At 42.7% G+C, this 19,532-nt stretch overlaps 1 pseudogene; it reads right to left on the bottom strand.

Annotated features, from left to right (window-relative positions):
• Window positions 1–17,919: 17,919 nt before the first annotated feature.
• LOC102863833 lies at window positions 17,920–19,296 on the bottom strand (annotated as a pseudogene).
• Window positions 19,297–19,532: the final 236 nt, after the last annotated feature.

Here is a 19,532-nt window from a genome sequence, read left to right as displayed (position 1 = left end):
TCCTCCTTTGTTTCCAGCTGGGAGCTGGGGCCTGTCAGTCCTGTCTGCCACGAGGACCTGATGTGAGCCACCTTGACCAAATGTCCTTCAGAGCCACACTTAAAGCAAGTGAGTGGGAGCTTCCTCTCTACTCCCTTGCCTATCTGTGGCTCTCGTCTGTGATAACTGTCTACTGAAGTGGCCCAGCTTAGTAGGAAAGACTTTGGGTTATATCAGGGGCTCTTCAACAGAGGTGGTTTTGGTCCTACAGGGACATTTTGCAAAGTCTGGAGATGTTTTTGATTATCACAACTGAACAGGCATCTAGACAGTAGAAGTCAATAATGCTGTTAAATACTCTGCAATGCACAGGACCACCCCCACAACAAAGAATTACCTCACCCAAAATATTAAAACTACTGAGGTGGAGAAAGCCCAGTTTGGATATGGGAATTTTCTAAATCTGAAGTTACAAAAATATTGAAATGAGTTTACAGCTCTGGAACTGACTACTTTAAGACAAGTGAAATATTTGCCTCTGGGAATATATTTTTAAATATTTCTTGGGATATGAGTACAAGTTGGCTAAGAAAATGATTTTCCATTAAAGGTGAAGGGTAAAGAAAATGGGAAAGATCTGCTGTGAAAACAATGTATATTAACTTTGAAAGCCAGTACAAAATAAAAATTTATTTTTAAAATAGGGAAAAACTCCAATAGACAATTAAAGGAGAAAATTTCAAAAAGAGCAGTAGACACTTGAGAAATCAGGGTTTTTTTAAATTGACCAAAAAACCCCATGATAAACACTATTTGAGAATTTTAAAGGCAAAGCTCAAGAGGGATTGGTTTAAGATAAGGGAAATTAAAATATTTTGGGGCCATCTTCTTAAATTTCTTGTCTCACTTTTCCATAGTACTAGTCTGTTGGATTATCAACAGGATAAAATTACGTTAGGTAAAAAGGGGTTTGTTTTTATTATTGCTACACTGAGTGCATAATATCCCCATCTGGGACCCCATACTGTCCTGCTCCCACAGGCCTCAATGGAGCCACAGAAGGCTGTTCTGTACCATGATATTCTTATGTCTGATTTTCTTTACTGTATTCTGTCAGAGGTACACCACCTATTGGTTCCTTGTATTAAGGGAATGATTTACACACTGTTGTTGCATGCCATAGAGTCACCTGTGACTCACAGCAACCCTATAAACAATAGTTCTGAACTCAGTTCTATCATTATCCAGTCTCATTGTCTCCAACACACCTACCCCCATTAGCCCAGCTACTGTGTCAATACATTTCATCCAGGGTCTTCCTTTCCTGCACTGTCCCTTCATCCTTCTGAGCATGATGTCCTTCTCCAAGGACGGGGCCCTTCTGGCCACATGCCCAAAGTATGTGAGACAGAATTTCAAAAGTCTTGCCTCCAAGGAGCAGCTTGGTTTCACCCTGTCCAAGCCAGACTTATTGTTCTCTTAGTGGTCCATATAAGATTAATAATTAGGAGAATTGTGATCTTGGATCCATACACTCAAACCATTATAGATTATTTGTTGTTGTTATGTGCCTTATGTGTTATGTTGTTAAGTTGCTTGTGACTCATAACAAATCTATGTACCACAGCTCTGAATCCTGCTCTATCCTGTGCCAACATTACTATCTCAGACACAGCTACCCCATTACCCCAGTCACTGAGTCAATCCATCTTATTGAGGGACTTCCTCTCTTGCACTGTTCCTCCACCCTCCGAAGCATGGCATCCCTTTCCAAGGACTGGTCCTGCCTTGCAACATGCCCTAGGTATGCCAGAATCCTTGCCTCCAGAGTTACAGCAAAGGATTTGGTTTTGTATGTTTCGCCTTCCCAGAAGAAGCCACAGCTCAGAGGAATCAATTCTCTATAATCTCTAGTCATTGTCCAGCTCTCTGATGCATAGCAAGTAATTGCAAAGACCATGGCCTGGATCATGTGCACCTTAGTCTCCAGAATGACATCGTTGCTCTTCAGTGCTCTGGAGAGGTCCCTGAGAGCAGACTTTGCCAATGCAATTTGTCTTTTGGTTTCCTGGCTGCTGGTACCAAGAGTATTGATTGTGGAGCCAAGCAAACCGAAGATGTTTGAACAATCTCAATCTCTTCACCATCTATCATTATGCTGCTATTACCTTATATAAATTTCCATGACTTCCATCAATGAATGGCTAGCCTATGTACATTGAGCAAACGTCCTTGAGCATAAAGTAACTGGATATATGGAATCCACCACGACCCCACATCCTGCAGCATCCAACTGCCACATGTGCAATTTCCTTTGATCTAGGCTAACCATCTTTATCTCGAGATAGATCTCAACATCCTTCTATTTTGAAAAATGCTTTAATCAGAAGATTTCAACTAGTTGAGTTGAATAAAAGGATTTGGGTTGAGACAGATTTTTACTTATTTTTCCTGTTAAAAATAAAACAACATCAAACTTGGAGTCCTTCTTGACTCATTCATTGCTATTTTAATGAGCTATTTTTATTTATTAACAAGTTGTTGTTGTTATGTGCCGTTGAGTCGTTTGCGACTCATAGCAACCCTATGTACAACAGCCCTAAAATGTGCTCTATCCTGTGCCAATCTCATTGCCCCCGACACACCCATCCCGATTACCCCAGTCACTCAATCAATCCACCTCATAGAGGGTCTTCCCCTCCTGCACTGTCCCTCTACTCTACCCAGCATGATGTCCCTCTCTAAAGACCTGTCTCTCCTTACAACATGTCCAAAGTATGTCAGGCAAAGGCCCAGAATCCTTGCCTCCAAGGAGCAGCCTGGTTTAACCCTCTCTACGATGAATCTGTTTGTTTTCTTGGCAGTCCATGGTACATTCAATACTCTTCTCCAGCACCACAGCTCAAAGGCGTCATTTCTCCTTCTCTCCTCCCTAGTCATTGTCCAACTCTCTGATGCAAAACAAGTGATTGCAAAAACTATGGCCTGTATCAGGCACACCTTAGTCTCTAGAGAGACACCGTTGCTGGAGCTGCAGTGTCATTTTGTGATCATGAGTTGGAGACAAGGCTTATATATCACAAGTGGAAAAGGAACTAAGCAATGTCATTGTCATTAGGTACCATCAAGCCAAGTATGACTGACTCCTAGCAACTCTATGAATGTCAGGTCTGTCCTATCCTGTGCTGTCCTCATAGTCTCTGACACACACTTGAACTCACTGCAGCAGAAACCATCTTTTTTAAGGGTCTTCTTCTACCTTTCTAATCATGATGTCCCTTTTGAAGAAATAGCCTCTCCCAATAATATGCCCAAAGTATGTGAGATGAAATTTTGTCTTCTTTGCCTCTAAGGCACAGACCGGCAGCACTTTCTCCAAGACACATCTGGTTGTTATTCTGGGCACTCCATGAGATCTTTAGCATCCTTCTCCAACACCACAACATAAAGGCTTCTTCACTTTCCAGCTCTTAGATTCTTAGCAAGTGCCTGAAAAGACCATGGCCTGAATTAGACAACCTTGCTCTTCAAACTAATAGCACTACTTCTCAGTAATTTGGAGAAGTCCCTGACTGCAGACTTACCAAGTGAAATACATCTCCTGATCTCATGATCGCTGGTACCAAGGGTACTGACTGTGGATCCAACTAAGATGAAATAATTAACAGTTTCAATCTTTTCTCCATCTATCATAATGTTGCCTATCAGTACAGTTTGAGAATTTTTGTTTTCTTGTTGTTGAGATGTAATCCATATTGTAGGCTGCAGTCCTTGACCTTCTGCAGCAAGTGCTTCAAGTCCTCCTCATTTTCAGGAAGCAAGGTTGTTTCATCTGCATAACCCACGTTGTTGATGACTACTCTTCTGATCCTGATACCACATTCTTCTTCATAGAGACAAGCTTCTAGAATTATTTGCTCAGTCTATAGATTGAACAAGTATGGGAAAATAATAAAGCTCTGAAACATACTTTTCTTAATTTTAAGTTACATATTGCTTCCTTATTCTGTTTGGACAACAGCCAAACAGGTATAGGTAAAGAGCTGGTCTAGGTCTAAGCATGAGCACAATTAAGTGTTCTGGGATTCCCATTCTTCTCAATGTTAGCCATAATTTGTTATGATCCACACAGTCAAGTGACTTTGCATAGTCAATAAAGCACAAGTACACATTCTTCTGGTATTCTTTAAGCCATTTCCCTTCTGACATCCTTAATGATATCCCAGGTGCCACACATCTTTTAAATCTAGCTTGAATGTCTGGCAGTTCTCTATGTACTGTCAATGTTTTTGGATGATCAACAACAGTATTTTGCTTAAATGTCATAATAATGATTTATTCTGTTCAATCACCTTTTATGGGAAATATAAACAAGTATGAATCTTTTCCAGTCAGGTGGCCAGGCAACTGTTCTCCAAATTTCTGGGCCCAGGGCTCCATCTGTTAGTTGAAACATAGTGAGTGGTATCCCATCCATTCATGGGGCCTTATTTTTTTGCTAATACCTTCATTAATGCAGAACTTCTTCCTTCACTGCCACTGGCTCAAATTATCCAAAAATGACAGGAGCAACACGTCAACAGAGAACTGCCAGATGTTCAGGCTGGGTTTAGAAGAGGCCATGGTACTAGGGATTTTATAGTAATGTTTGATGTATCTTGGCAGAAAGCAGAAAGTACCAGAGGAATGTCTGTGTTTCATTGACTTTGCAAAGGCTTTTGACTGTGTGGATCACAACAAACTCTGTGGCTGACTCTGAGAACAATGGGAATCACAGAACATTTGACTGTGCTCATGCAAAACCTATACTTGAACTAAGAGACAGTTGTTAGAACAGAACAAGGAGACACTGCATGGTTCAAAATCAGGAAGTGTGTCCACCAAGGATGTACTCTGTCTCCATACCTTTTCAATCAGTATGCAGAACAGATCATCTGGGATGCTGGGTTATATGAGAAGGAATGTGGCATCAGGATTGGAGGAAGATTCAACAACAATCTGTGTTACGCAGATCACACAATCTTGCTTGCTGAAAAACTGAGGAGGACCTGGAGTGCTTGCTGCAGAATGTCAAGGACTGCAGCCTGAAATATGGATTGAAGCTCAACATCAAGAAAACAAAGATTCTCACCACACTGGGCCAGTTGGTAACATTATTATGGATGGTGAAGAGACCGAGATTGTTGACAGTTTTTAGTATGCTTGATTCAACAATCAACACTCTTGGTACCAGCAGCCAGGAAATCAAGAGGCATTGGGAAAATCAGCTGTCTGGGACCTCTCTAGAGTACTGAAGAGCAATGACATCAGGCTGGAGACTAAGGTGCACCTGATCCAGGCCATAGTCTTCACATTTGGGTGACAAGGGATGATCGAAAGAGAATTAATGACTTTGAGCTGCTGAAGAAGAGTATTGAATATACTATGGACTGCTAGAACAAACAGGTTTGTCCTGGAAAGGGTGAATCCTTGGAGGCAAGGATTCTAAAGCTTCATCTGACATACTTTTGGCATGTTGCAAGGAGGGACCAATCCTTGGAGAGGGATGTGTTTGGGAGGGTGGAGGGACAGCACAAGAGAGGAAGACTCTTGATGAAATGGATTAATTCAGTGATTGGTGTAATCAGAGTAGGTATGTTGACAGTGAGGTTGGCACAGATAGCACAGAGGTTAGGGCTCTTGTACATAGGGTAGCTATGAGTCGCATGTGACTCAACAGCACATAACAATTTGGTCATATGGTACTTCCTGAAATATTTCCGTGTCAGTCAAGTTTTTTTGGTACTGTTACTTTTGTATAGTCCCTCCACTTTTTTTTTTTCCATTTCGGCATGTTTTTTTTTCATTCACATGCATTTTATTTCACATTCCTTAATTCACCTTGGATTTCATATGATCATTCTCATATAAAACTAACCACCACTGATCTATGTCCACACCACCTCATCTTTTCAGAACCCCACTAGATATTTCCTAATTCATGATTTTTTTTTCTCCGTCCCCTTCTTTTCCTGTTTGGACACAGCTTACTAGTTTTCTGTTTTTACTATAATGGTCTTATGTGGTGCTTGTTCTTATGAGCCTGAGTTAGTTCACTCAGCATAAAGCTCTCCAGCCTCTCCAATGTTTTATTTTTTTTTTTAAATCATTGCTCCCAAATGCTGAATAATATTCCTTCTTTGTGTTTTCTTTGTTATTGTAGAGGATTCCTACTGATTTTTTAATATTGCTTATATCCTGCCGCTCTATGGAATTGATCTACTAGTTCTAACAGTTTTTTGGTTGAGCCCTTGGGGTTTTCTGTATACATTATCATATAATTAGCATATATCAACAGTTTTGCCACATCTTTGCAGAGCTGGATGCCTCTTATTTCCTTCTCTTGTCATACTGCCCTAGCAAGTACTTCCAATACAATATTGAAAATGAGTGGAGAAAGTAGGTATCCTTGCCTGGTCCCTGTCTCCAGGGGAATGTTTTTAGTCTTTCTCCTTTGAGAATGATATTAGTTCTTGGTTTTGTGTATGTACTTTTCACTAAGGGTGCTTTGGAGGCCTTGTGGCCAGAAGCTGTGCTGCATGCAATACCAGAGGCACGCAGTTCGAGGCCATCAGCTGCTCTGTGGGAGAAGCATGGGAGAGGGAGGGTCAGCTCTGGGTTGGTTCCGAATTGACAGCAAACAACAAAAAACTTTTCACTATGATGAAGAAATTCCCTTCTATTTATATTTTGTTGAGGAAGTGGGGGGTGGATTTTGTCAAAGGCTTTTTCATAGTATCATGTGGTTCTTGTTCTTTGCTTTGTTAACATGATGAATTATATTGCTTTTCTTATGTTGAAGAATCCTTGCACACTTGTTATGAGTCCCTCTTGGTCATGATGAATTATTTTCCCAATATAATGTTGGATTTATTGGTCAGAATTTTTCTAAGGATATCTGCATCTACATTCATAAGAGATACTGGTCTGAAGTCTTCTTCTTGATATTATCTTTGCCTAGTTTTGGTATTTTATTATTTGTGTGTGTGTGTGAGAGTGTACCGTCAAATCAGATCTGACTGGTACAGGAGGAGATTGTCTCTCCTTCCCCGACAGAGCATCTGGTGGATTCGAACCACGCACCTCTGGGTTTGTAGTTGCATACTGAATCCATACTGAAGACTGTACTCTTTGATCTTCTTCCAAGAAATATTTCAGGATTTTCTCAGTTTGGGCAAGCAAGGTTGTGTCATCTGCATAACACAGGTTGTTGATGAGTCTTACTCCAATTCTGATGCCACATTCCTCCTCACAGAGCCCAGCCTTCTGAATGATCTATTTCTCATATAGATTGAAAAGGTATGTGAAAGTATTCATCCCTGATGCACTCCTTTTCTGATTTTAAACCATGCAGTATTTCCTTGCTCTGTTCTGATGATTGCTTCTTGGTCCAAGAATGTTATTGTTGTTGTGTAGTCAAAAACGGAACCCATAGCTGACCCTCCAGCGGGTTTTCATAGGCAGTTAATCGCACAGGAGACTGCCTACCCTTCTCCCACAGAGAAGCTGGTGGCCTTGAATCGTGTGCTTTCAGGACTCTAGCGCAGCTTTTTGGCCACTAGACCACCAGAGCTCCAAGTATAGGTTTCACGTAAATAGAATCAAATGTTCTAGGATTCCCTTTCTTATCAAGGTTAGACACAACTTGTTGTGATCCACACAGTCAAATGCCTTTGCATAGTCAATGAAACACAGATGGACATTCCTCTTGATCATATGCTGTTTCATGAAACGGTTCTGTAACAGCCAATTACTTTTGGTGCAACTTTTTATGCTCCTTCCATCTTATTTTGATGCTTCCTGTATCATTCAATACGAGGCTTCAATCTGTTATTCAGTTCCTCAACTTAAGAAGTGCTGAGTTCACCCCTTTTAATTTTCCAATTTCAGTTCTTTGCACATTTCATATTTTGCTTTGTCTTGCCAAGCTATCCTTTGAAATCTTCAGTTCAGCCTCTTAACTTCCTGATTTCTTTCCTTTGCTTTGACTTCTCATCGCTCTAGTGCAATATTCAGAGTCTCTTCTGACATCCACCTCAGTCTTTCCTTCCTCTTTTTAATAATTGAGATTTTAATGAAAGTTTATAAAGAACTTGGGTTTCCAATCATTCATCGTTGCACATTTTCCTCTCTGCTACCCTCCCCACCAAGTTCTTTCATTGTTACACAGACCCCCACCCCCACTCCAAACCACTTTACTATGTAGCTCTTATTCTGGACTCTTGTCCTGCCAATAATTTCTAATCATACATTCCTTTATTCAGTTCTCTCCCTCGTCTGTTTCAATGCCATGTATTTATCCCATCTTAGTTTTCTCCCAGTCCCCATGTCAGTCCTGTTTTATAACAGTGGCATTATGCCATATTTTTCTTTTTGTGATGGAGATATTTCACTCAGTATAATGTACTCCAGGGTCACCCATTTTGTGTAACTTGTGAGTTCCTTGTTTGACCTTCTGCATTCTTCATGGATAATATCCTTGTTATCTTTCCACGGCTAATTTGGTCATACATTAGGGTCCAATGCCTCAAATCCTTACTTGAGTTGGTTTTTTAAATTCAGATGGGATAGATTCAAGGTCATATTTTGGTTCTTGCAACACATTTTGAAGGCTGATGTCTTTATCTTCTGCAGTATTTCAAGTACTCATTTCCAGTAAGCAAGATTGTGCCATCTACATAATGAAGGTTATTGATGAATCTTCCTCCAGTCCTGATGCCATATTCTTCCTCATAGAGTCCAGCTTCACAAATAACTTGCTCAACTTACAGACTGAATAGGTATGTAGAAAGCATACAACCCTGACACACAATTTTATTTTAAATAATATACTGCAGCCTTCGATATGGATTGAAGTGCAATATCAAGAAAACAAAGATTCTCACCGCTGGGCTGATTAGCAGGATCATGAAGAGATTGAGATTGTTAACAGTCTTAGTTTGCTTGGCTCCACAATCAACATTCTTGTTATCAGCAGCCAGGAAATTAAAAAATGAATTGCATTGGGAAAGTCTTTTGTCAGGGACATCTCCAGAATACTGCATAGCAATGATGTCACTCTAGAGACTAAAGTGTACCTGATCCAGGGCATGGTCGTCACAATTATATGCTATGCATTAAAAAGCTAGAAAATGACTAGGAATAGAGGGAGAATTGATGCCTTTGAGCTATGGTGCTGGAGAAGAGTATTGGATATACCATGGACTGCTAAGAAAACAAACAAGTTCATCCTGGAGAGGATGAAAATAGGCTGCTCCTTGGAGGCAAGGATTCTGACGCTTCATCTGACATACTTTGTACATGTTGCAAGGAGGAACCAGTCCTTTAGAGAGAGACATTATGTTTGGAAGGGTGGGGGGACAGTGGAAAAGAGGAAAACCTCCTCAATGAGATGGATTGATTCGGTGACTGGGGTAATGGGGATAGGTGTGTCAGAAGACAATAAGATTGGTACAGGATAGAGCAGTGTTTAGGGCTGTTGTACATCAACAGCACATAACAAGTATTGCCTTGCTGTTTGCACAACAGTCTCTTGGTTTAACACATAAATACAATTAAGCGTTCTGAGATTCCCATGCTTCTCAATGTTAGCCATTATTTGTTATGATCCACACAGTCAAATACCTTTGCATAACCAATAAAGCAAAAATAAGACATTCTTCTGGTGTTCTTTGCCAGGATCTATCTGACATCAGCAATGATAACCCTGGTGTGTTTTCTAATCCAACTTGTACTTCTGCCAGTTTTCTATGTCCTGTTCTAACCATTTAATAATGATTTTTAGCAGTATTTTGCTTATACTTGATATTAATGATATTGTTTGATAATGTCCACATTATGGTCGGTCACCTTCTTGGGAATGAGAACAAATATGGATCTCCTCCAGCCAGCTGTCCAGGTAGCTGTCCTCCAAATTTCCTGGCATAGACTGGTGAGCACACCTGGTGAGCATTTGTTAGTTTAAATGTGTTAATTGGTAGACCATTGATTCTTGGTGCCTTATTTTTTTGCCAATCCCTTCAGTGATACTTAAACTTCTTCCTTCATTACCACTGGCTCTTGAGTATATGGTTGTTGTTACATACAAAAGCCTTAAACTCTGTTCTATTCAGTGCCAACCTTATTATCTGACACACCTACCCTCAAACTGAAACAATTACTTCCCTAGATTTAGTAAAAATAAAATTCACAAATATATTCCCCTGAATTCTAATAAATTATAAATTGTATCATTACTGTGTTGCAGGTGCCTCTGAGTCAATTTTGTCTCATAGTGACCCTAGCTGAGTAACTAGGACTGCCCGGAAGGGTGTTCATGACTGTAATCTATCTTGAAGCAGATTGCCAGACCTTTGCTGTTTGTTGTTACTTGACACTGAGTCTATGATGACTCAGAGCAACTAGATGAATAGATCTGAACTTTGCCCTATCTTGCTCCATCCTCATGATCCTCAATAAGCTTGAGTCCATTACAACAGTCACTGTGTCAATTCATATTGCTGGTCTTCCTCTTTTTTTCTGACCCTCTCCCTTCCCCAGATTGATGTCTTTTTTTCCAACTGGCCCCATCTGATAACATGCACAAAGTACTTTGCTGACTTGGAGAAAGAGCAACAGAAATGCTCTCTGGAGGCAAGGATGATGGGGCTTCTCCTCATATACTTCAGGCATGTTGTTAGGAGGGACTATTCCTTGGAGAGGGACATGATGCTTGGAAGTGCGGAGGGTCGGTGAAGGAGCAGGTGGATTGGCATGGTGACTGCTGCAATGGGCTCCAGTGTGTTAGGAAGTGTGAAGATGGTGTGGGATATGTCAGGGCTCAGATTCTCTGTTCACAAGGTCGTTATGAGTCATACTTGACTCAATGGCACCTAACAAGAAGAAGCCAAAGCCATTAGGTGGGTTCAGATCACCAAACTCTTGTCTAGGAACCAGGTTTGGCCACCACAGCTCCTTATTTTCACTGCATGGGCATTACACACTTAAAGCAATTATTTTATTTACAGTAAAATGATTCCTGAGCCAAGGTATAGTCAAATCCTTATTAAATTTGCCTTGATAATGTAAAATGAAATAGCAAAACTCCTACAGACAAAACTTGTAATTTTTTTAATTTCCTGAAATTTGTATTCCTGTAGGAATTCCTTGCTGTGGGACCTTACTGGTTTTTTTTTTACTGTTTACTTTTGATTGGTGACTGATTAGGCTAATTAGACAGGATTTCACTCTATGTTAACACACATAGCTAAAAGACCAGAGAGTAAAATTTTCATTGGATGGGACTGGTTGAACTAAGTAATTTCCATCTGACACCATATAGCAATAGTGTGAGAAAATTACCCAGAACCATATTGGAAAATTATTGATTGAATGCAGTCTTATAATGTCCAACTATTTTTATAAATATATCCACTTAAGATTCTATCTTATGTCTTGTATTTGGTATATAGAATTTAAACTCCTACCAATGGGTTGAGGCCTCCCAATTGCGGCCCTGCATTGGGTTTCTGAAGCTGTAAATCTTTACTGAAGGAGATTCCCCATCTTCCTCTCAAGGTGCAGTTGGTGGATCCAAACTGTTGAACTTCTGGCTAGCAGCCTGACATGTCACTCATTATGCCCTTTGTCGCTGCTGTTAGGTGCCATTAAGTCAAGTATGACTCACAGATCTTCTTTCAAAAAGAAAAAAGTATTCGGAGGTATTTAGTAAATCAGAGTAATTGAATAAAGAAAAAGAGAAGGTAGGAAAAGAATATAAGAAAAAGGGGTGTGTGTATGTGAAGGAAATGTAAAAGATCCAGTATGAAAAACAATGTACGTGAACTCTGTAAATAAATCAGCATAATATAAAAATTTAAATAAGGGGAAAAGTGATAGTAGGAATATGAAAATAAGATTCCTGTTTAGATGCATTAATTTATATTTTAAACCTATTTTAGCCCTGAGGTGCTGTAGCACAGGAACATTTAGTCCATATAAGGATAAATGGGACAGACAGGCTAATTTTTTTATTTTCTTTTCACTATCTGTAGCTTTATTTATAGGGGGAAAAGATCTACATGAAAGTAATAAATTAATCAATTATAAACATGTTTTAAAATGCATTAAAATCTTATCTATATTATGATAGATAAGCAATCATATCTATTTCTTCAATAAATGTGAGGTCTGTATGTTGTCCTTGGTTTCTAACTGCCCATTGAAATAAAAATATGCTTGCAGATCACCTTTTAATTTGAAGGTTTAGAAGCAATTAGCTTTGTGGTCTTAAATCAAAGCCAAACAGTCTTGAATTGGTTTAAGCATACCAATGGGTCAGCTGAACTGTCCTTTTGGCATAGAGTATTAAATAATATACTCTGGACTGCCAAAAGAACAAACTTGGAAGTGCAACAAGGGTGCTCCTTAAAGGCAAAGATGGGGAACCTTTTTCTCACATATTTTGGGCATCTTGTCAAGAGAGGTCAGTCCTTGGAAAGAAACATTAGCTTGTCTTTCCAGGTCAGAAAAGAAAGTAAAATACTCACCAAGGTAGGCTGATGTAGCAACCACAATGGACTTGAGCAAGGCTAAGATGGAACCAAATAGAGCCAGGCTCTGATTATGTTGTTCATAGGGTCACTATTCACTTTGAGTCTTAGTGGACTTGAGCACATCTAATGACAACAAATATTAACAATTTGAAATGAACTGTAGTATAGTCTATTTCTTACTGTCCAAATTACAGCCTCAGCCTCAAAAACCCACTGAAGGGTCAATTATGTGTCATTCTGACTCAAATGCAGTAAGTCAATCAATCATGAGATCTTGGTGTTTATCCGAAGCTAGGCATAGTCATAGGCAAAGACGGGTTCACTTTTAAAGTAACTTTTGCAATGTTGGCTGTAAATGCCACTTTTATCATGTGATTTCAAGTAATTTTTGAGACAGGGAAAGACCTTTATTCCTGAAGACATTTTCTCACATTATTTTTAAATTATTAGTATGAGAGGGCTTGTCTGTATTCTTAAACCAACCAAAACAAACCCTGTTGTTGTTGACTTGGTCCTCAAAGCATGGCAACTCCTCATACTATACTAGAACTTCTCCACGGGCTTCAGGGTCTTCTGCCAGTGTAGACGTCCACGAGCTAATGCCCTAGAGAGCAGTAGCAAGGTCCCTCTGGGGGAGGATGCCACAGACAAACCTCACACAATCTAGTATTATTAGTAAAAGAAGGAGAAAACGCAAACAGGCAAGCACAGTATGTTGCCTAAGAGTCAGATGACAAGTCCCTTCTTGCAAGTGACAAAGAAATGAGGGCTTATGAGTAAAGTACCAGTATTTATTGGGTATTCTCCCTAATTTTCACATTTCCATTTAGTGGATTTTCCTGACTGGTGGTGAGGGGCTTCCATGGTGATTCATTGATGTTCTTCCATGTCATAAGGTCATGGGAGTTGCTGTTCGTCCCCTAAAGTCAATGTCTCTGGTTCCAGCATAGAACTATAGAGTAGGGAGGGAGTGCTGATCCAAAGCTGTGACAGTTGTTGCTGACCCTAGTTTTGTTTTTTGCTTTTTCCTTGGACCCTTTTCTTCATGGTCCCTTTCTTCTCTAAGATTTCAACAATGAGGAACTGGTTAAGTGTTCAGTTGCTAACTAGAAAGGTTGGAAGTTCAAATCCACTTAGCAGCTCCTTGAAAGAGACTTCGAAAAATTACAGTCTAGGAATCCCTGAGTCAGTTCGGCATTGTCACGTGGGGTCACTATGAGAAATTATATTATAGACAACATCAATCTTTACAAAAGCAGACACCAGATCTTTCTTCAATAGTGCTGCTGAGTGGGTTTGAACTGCCAATTTTTCACTTAGCAGTCCATCACAAACTGTTGACTATAGGACTAAGTTCCCAGGGAACTTACACCAGCTAAAATGTGTTCAGCTGAGATTGCTACATTTAAATATTACAGTGATCTGTGTTGAGAGAAGTCCTCTTTTTGATGCTTATGCTGACTCAAAGAGTCACCGCTTCCATGTATTTACAATAGTGGTTTAGTTCCCAAGCCAAATTGTTTAGATAACCTTATGGATAAGCTTTACCAACCAGGCCAGCTTGTTCTAAGAAGCTCATTCATTTTATAGAGACTTGCATGGTGCTGCCTCCAGTATGAGTGGACATCTGAAAGAGGCAGAAAAGCTTTAGTATTGTTGTTGTTAGGTGCTATCAAGTTTTACAAACTAAAAATGCCCCACTAGCTTTTCTAGGTTATAATCTTGACAGGAGAACACTAGGTCTTCCTTCTATAGTTGGATTAGTTTGCTCTCCTAATCTTTCAGTTAGCAGCCAAGATTTTAATAGTCATTCCCCAAGACTCCTTGTTGTTGTGATGTATCTTTGAGCTGAAACTGACCCAGAGCTGACCCTCTAGTGGGTTTTCAGAGGCAGTAAACTGCATGAAAATAAACTGCCCATCTTTCCCCCACAGAGTAACTGCTGGTCTTGAACCTTGTGCAGCACAGCTCCTGACAACTAAAACACCAAGGGCTTCTTAGATCTAGCATTTTGGGTTCTAATTTCAGTAACTGTTAAAGTTCTGATAATCCGGAAGTCTGGGCTCTATGAGGAGGAATGTGGCATCAGGACTGAAGTTATGGAGATGACACAACCTTGCTTGTGGAAACTGAGGAGGACCTGATTAGGTGCAAAATGTCAAGGACAGCAACCTTAAATATAGATTGAAGCTCAACATCAAGAAAAGATTCTCACCACTGGGCTGACTGAGCCTCAAACTGTTAACAGCTTTAGTTTGCTTAGCTCCACAATCAACACTCTAGGTACCAGCAGCCAAGAAATCAAAAGAAGACCTGCACTGGGAAAGTTTGCTGTTAGGGACCTCTACAGAATACTGAAGAGCAATGATGTCAGTGTGGAGAATAAGGTGTGCCTGATCCAGGCCATGGTCTTTGTAATTACCTGCTATGCATCAGAAAGCTGGACAATGACTAGGGAAGACACAAGGAGAAATCATGCCTTTGAGCTATGACGATACAGAAATATTGAATGAACTGCTAGGAGAACAAAGAGGTTCGTCCTAGAGAGGGTGAAACAGGGCTACTCCTTGGAGGCAAGGATTCTGAAACTTTGTCTGACATATTTTGGGCATGTTGCAAGGAGGGAGCAGTCGTTGGAGAGGGACATCATGCTTGGGAGGATGGAGAGACAATGCAAGAGAGGAAGACCCTTGATGAGATGGATTAATTCAGTGATGGGGGTAATGGGTAGGTTTGTCAGAAATAATAAGATTGGCTGTGAATAGAGCAGGGTTCAGAGCTGTTCACAAGCGACTCAATGGCATAAAACGACAGCAAGAACACCAAAGTTCTAATTAAGGATTCCTTAAGCTCATTTCCAACTCATAACCAATTGACAGAACCAATTCATAACTGACCCTCCAATAGGTTTTCCGAAGCTGTCAAGTGCACTGAAGGAGATTGTTAATCTTCCTCCTGAGGAGCCACAGATGGATTTGAACCACCCGAGAGGTGCTGCCTTTGGGTAAGCAGTGCAGCGCCTTACAGACTACACCACAGGTGGCTCACCTTTCCTCTAAAGTAAACCTGAAACAACACCTTCCTTAAAGTGGTGGGCCATTTAAAAGTGAGGGGCAGTGCTAACAGCACTTAAAGTACTAGCTTCAGGGGAGTAAAAGAGAAGTAAATAAAAGGCATCAGGAGAGTTGGTTAAATGGTCTATATATGCAGATGATACAACAGTGTACTCAGAAAACCCCAGGACCCAACAAAAACCCTTAGAGCTAGTGGACTAATTTAGTAGGGTAGTAGGATAAAAGATCAATAATATAAGTCAGTGGGATTCCTATACAGTAACAAAGAAAACAGAAGAAAACCAAGAATGTAGTAACCATTTACAGCAGCCAGACACAGAGTGAGACACTTGAGAATGTACCTAACTAGAGACACAAAAGACCTGAACAAAAAAAGTTACAGAATAAAAGAAAATGTTCCCTGTTCATGGATAGGAAGACTCAATATAGTGAAAATGACAATCTTACCAAAAGCAATCTATCTATGTAACAAAATGTCAACAGAGATAACAAACTGATTTTCCAAGGAGCTCAAAAAGGCAACTGTCAAGTTTATTTGGAGAGGAAAGAACCTTCAAAAAAGGTTAGCTGAAATACATAAATTGGGAGGCATAGTAGTACTCTTTGATCTCAAAACCTACTACACAGCTATAATAACCAAAATAGTATAGTACTGGTACAATGACAAGACACACAGACCAATGGGACAGAACAGTGAAACCAGAAATGGACCCATGTATCTACAATCAGTTGTTATTCAGCAAGAAAAGGAAATAAAATCTATCAAATGGGGAAATGATAACCTCTTCAACAAATGGTGCTGGCAAAACTGGACTGCTACCTGCAGAAAGCTGAAGTCGGATCCACATCTCACAGTATACTCAAAAATTAACTCCAGGTAGAGCAGAGGATCTGGGGGTAAAGCCCCAAACCATAAAGATCCTAAGAGATAAAATGGTATTATCAGTGGTAATGTTTAATAGGACGACAATAAATGTTAAAGAGGACGTGGAGAGATTGGAATTCTCATATAGTGTTGGCTGGGACTGTAAAATGGTACAACCACTCTGGAAGGCAGTTTGGCATTTCCTTAAACAGCTTAACACAGAAACTCCATATAACCCAGCTATGATACTACTAGGAATACACCCCAACGAAATGAAAACCGAGACACCAATGTTCACAGCAGCATTATTCACCATTGCTAGAATATGGAACAACCCAAATGTCCAACCACAATCAAATGTATTTAGAAATTATGGGATCATTCAAATAATGGAATACCACACAGCACTCAGGAGTAACAATTTTAAAAAGTACTACATAATTTAGGAGAGAATGGAGAGCATTATGCTGGGTGAACTCAGTCTCATAAAGCTAAACACTGCATAAGATCATTATTGTAAAAACAGGATAACTAGTATATCATGTATGGGGGTTGAAAGGGGGAATGGGTGGGAGCAAAGGGGTGAGGATAGGTAGAGAGAAATCACGATTGCACAATTTGGTGAGTGGAAAAGGAGGTAAAGGAAATTGCAAAGTTCTGGTGGCGGGGACCTAGAAAGACAAGGTATGGTGGGCATAGTCCAATGGTAATTAATTTTATATAACACAATGTATGGGAATGTATGTATGAAACATAATGTCAATGAAGGAAAATGTAAACACACAGAAGAAAACCCAAAAGGTAAAAAAAATGGAAAAAAAATAGTACTAGCTTCTCTTGACTAAAAAGTACATCATTTTTCTCAAATTGAGTTAATTATTAATGAGCTGGATTTCTTCTAAGAAATTATTAAATGGTGCAGTATAAAAGTATAACAGGTGATTTTATTTTGCTTTAAAAGTAAAATATAACAAACTGTTTAATGAGCAAATATGAAACTGCCACAGAGAGGAGGGGAGACTGAGCCGCAGGGACTACAAATCAACTCTCTAAGTAACCAGGGAAGGCCAGAGGCTGGGGTGGGAGCTGTAGTCCTGGAGAGGAGAGGGCTGGGGACCGGGGCCTGACAACAGAATTGGAAATCTTCTGGCCATCAAATATAAACATACTGTGTTCCTACCGAGAGCAAGAAGGTAAGGTTCTGAGAGGAAGGGCTGAGGGGAGGGCCAGGGGGTCCGCACTGCCCTGTGCATGCCCTGGCCCGGGTCCTGGCGTCTGTGTCTGTGGTCGTGTCCCCCCACCATCCACTCCAGTTGTGGCCTTTCCAGTTGCAGCAGCTGTCACACTTCAGACCCCTCGTCTTCGGCGGGGGCCCCCCGGGGAGGCAGGAGGGGCGGCCACCTCCACGCCAGCTCGGCCCTCGCCCGCCTCAGAAGTCCCTGCGGTGGTAGGAGTCCGGGTCACAGTACTTGGTGACCACCACCCTGCTGGCAAACTTGCGGCCCGTCAGGCCCTGCATGGCCTTCTGACAGTCAGAGACCGAGGCGAACTCCACGAAGATCTTGCCGACGCCAGGCACCTCCACGCCGTCCACGGGCCGGGGCACCTCCATGGACTTGACCTTCCCGTGCTTGCTGCACTCCTCGTGCACGTCGTCCACGATCTCCTCGTACTCCTGGTCGTCCAGCAGCTCCTCGGGCAGCACCATGTTGAGCAGGCACAGCACCTCAGTGGGCTGGCCGGCCCTCTGCACCTGCGAGCCCCCGAGCCCCGCCAGGGCCGGCTCCACGGCGCCCAGTGGGGCGTTCTTGACGCCCACGCTCGCCGGCTGGACCAGCAGCTTCTTGTCCCCCAGCTGCAAGCCGTTCAGTCCCGCGATGGCCTGGTCCGTGACGCTGATGTCCACGAACTCGCAGAAGGCGTAGCCTTTGGACAGCCCCGTGGCGCCGTCCTTGACCAGGTTGAAGGCCTTGAGCGGCCCGAACGAGGTCAGCAGCTCCTTGACCTGGTCGTCATTCAGGCTGTTGGGCAAGCCGCCGATGAAGAGCTTGTGGGCAGAGTCGGGGACCACCGTGGACACCACGCCCGGCACGTAGACCGAGGGGCTCTCCGACATGCCGGGCAGCGGCTGGTAGTCGTGGGGCCTGCGGATCTTCAGCGACTGACCCTGGAAGTTGATGCCGTCACAGGCCAGGGCCTGCGTGGTCTCGTCCACGGACCGGAACTCCAGGAAGGCAAAGCTCTTGTCCTGGTTGATCTGCACGGCCAGGACCGGGTTGCCGGGGGCCTGCGCCAGCCCCCCGAGGCGCATCTGGGCGTTGAAGAAGTCCATCATGATCTCATCGGTGATGCCGAACGGGATGTTGCCCACGTAGAGGCGCCGGGCCTGCCTGGTCAGCTGGCTGCCCACCACCCGCACCGGAGTCGGGGTGACGGCCAGGCCATCGGCGGTCATGGTGGGGAGGAGCGCAGTGGCCGGGATCTGGCCCGCGGCCTGCATGGCCTTGTACTGCAGCGGGGTGAGGTGCTGGAACCCGGGGGGCGGCACGTCCCAGTACTTACGGACCCGCTTCTTCTCCTCCCTGCCGCCCCTGCTCAGAGGCCGGCTCCTCCGCCGACGCTCCCGGGACGCGCTCCGGGGCTCTCGGCGCCGCTTCTCCGCCGTCCGCCGCTCCCGGCTCCGGCACTTCCGGTCTCGGCTGCGCGAACGGCTGTGGCTGCGCTTCCGGTGCCGGTTTTCGTCGTCCCGCTCGTGTCTGCCGTGATTGTGGGTGAGCTGCCGCTGGAACTCGTCGAAGTCCGGCATGCTGAGGGCCCGCCGACGGCCTGCAGGCCCGGCCTCGCCTTGCTGCCCGGGGCTCCCGCCGCTCCGGCTGCTTCCGCCGCCTGCGCCGGCTACTTCCGGCCGCCGTGGAACAGGTGACTCGGGGCCGCTGTGCGCCGCCGTGGGGCCGGGCCGACCTGTGGCGCACCCGCGGGCGGGAGTTAGAGGCTGCGCACCGCCCGGGAGAGCTGGGCTGTGTTGTCTTGGCGTTTAGGAAG

The sequence above is a fragment of the Elephantulus edwardii genome, unplaced genomic scaffold, assembly GCF_000299155.1.
Source record: "Elephantulus edwardii isolate Elephantulus edwardi_28Jun2011 unplaced genomic scaffold, EleEdw1.0 scaffold00011, whole genome shotgun sequence".
Classification (NCBI taxonomy): domain Eukaryota; kingdom Metazoa; phylum Chordata; class Mammalia; order Macroscelidea; family Macroscelididae; genus Elephantulus; species Elephantulus edwardii.
This window is presented reverse-complemented; position numbering and strand designations above follow the sequence as displayed.